Source organism: Morus notabilis, unplaced genomic scaffold (assembly GCF_000414095.1).
Source record: "Morus notabilis unplaced genomic scaffold, ASM41409v2 Scaffold457, whole genome shotgun sequence".
Lineage (NCBI taxonomy): Eukaryota > Viridiplantae > Streptophyta > Magnoliopsida > Rosales > Moraceae > Morus > Morus notabilis.
The window spans coordinates 59,592-61,220 of record NW_010357333.1 but is presented as its reverse complement, the minus strand read 5'-3'; positions in this window follow the sequence as shown (position 1 = coordinate 61,220).

Below are 1,629 nucleotides of genomic sequence, written 5' to 3'. Positions count from 1 at the left end.
ATGGCTCGTGGAGTCCCAAAACGAGTGAAAATATTCTTATGCAAGAATTTGATCACCACATTTGAGTCATTAGTGGGGAATGCCGCTGCCTCAACCCATTTTGATACATAATCAACTGCTACCAATATGTACAGGTTGCCATATGAGGGTGGGAAAGGCCCCATAAAATCAATTCCCCATACATCGAACAACTCAACTTCCAAGATATTAGTCAAGGGCATTTCATGACGTTGTGAGATGTTTCCCACACATTGACACCGATCACACATCTTGACAAATTCATAAGCATCTTTAAAGAGTGTAGGCCAAAAATAACCAGATTGTAATACCTTGGCAGCAGTTCTTGAACCCCCAAAATGACCTCCATATGGTGAAGCATGGCAATGATGCAAAATACTCAATGTCTCCTCTTGTGGGACACATCGCCTCCAAATTTGGTCCGCACCCTATTTATATAGAAAAGGCTCCTCCCAATAGTAAGATTTCATATCATGGAAGAATCGCTTCATCTGCTGTCGGCTCATTTCCGGAGGTGCCTTGCCACTTGCCAAAAAATTTGCTAAATCCACATACCATGGCAGTGAAGCTTGCTGCACTACAAGGAGCTGCTCATCGGGAAATTTCTCCTGAATAGGAATATGTGACTCAGCCCCATTCCCTTGCTCGAGTCTAGAGAGATGGTCTGCCACTTGATTTTCGGTTCCCTTCCTATCTTTGATTTCAAGATCAAATTCCTGAAGTAGCAAGATCCACCGAATCAACCTTGGTTTGGCATCTTTCTTTGAGATGAGGTATTTTATGGCTGAGTGGTCTGTATATACCGTCACCTTTGTCCCCACAAGATAAGATCGAAACTTGTCAAAAGCAAATACCACAACCAATAGTTCTTTTTCTGTAGTGGTATAATTCAATTGGGCATCAGTAAGTGTTCTGCTAGCATAATAAATAGAATGAAATAGCTTCCCTTTTCTCTGGCCGAGCACTGCCCCCACTGCGTGATCACTGGCGTCGCACATCAGCTCAAATGGAAGTGCCCAATCCGGTGCAACAATCACAGGGGTTGTCACAAGTGCTCTCTTCAAATCAGAAAATGCACGCTGACAATCTTCATTAAAGTCGAATGATCTGTTTTGCTCTAAAAGGAGACACAGCGGCTTGGAGGCTTTGGAGAAATCCTTTATGAATCGCCTATAAAACCCGGCATGCCCCAAAAAACTCCGTATTCCCTTGACCGACGTAGGAGGAGGCAATTTCTCAATGACTTCGATTTTTGCTCTATCCACTTCAATGCCTCTTTGGGAAACTTTATGGCCCAAGACAATTCCCTCTGTGACCATAAAATGGCATTTTTCCCAATTAAGGACCAAGTTAGTTTCTTCACATCTCTGAAGCACCTTAGCTAAATTTTTCAAGCAATCACCAAAAGAGTCGCCAAAGATGGAAAAATCATCCATAAACACCTCAAAAGTCTTCTCTACCATGTCAGTGAACAACGCCATCATACATCTCTGGAATGTTGCTCGAGCATTACACAAACCAAATGGCATTCTTCGGAAAGCGAACGTTCCATATGGACAAGTGAAGGTTGTTTTATCTTGGTCCTCTGGTGCGACAGCAATCTGATTATAG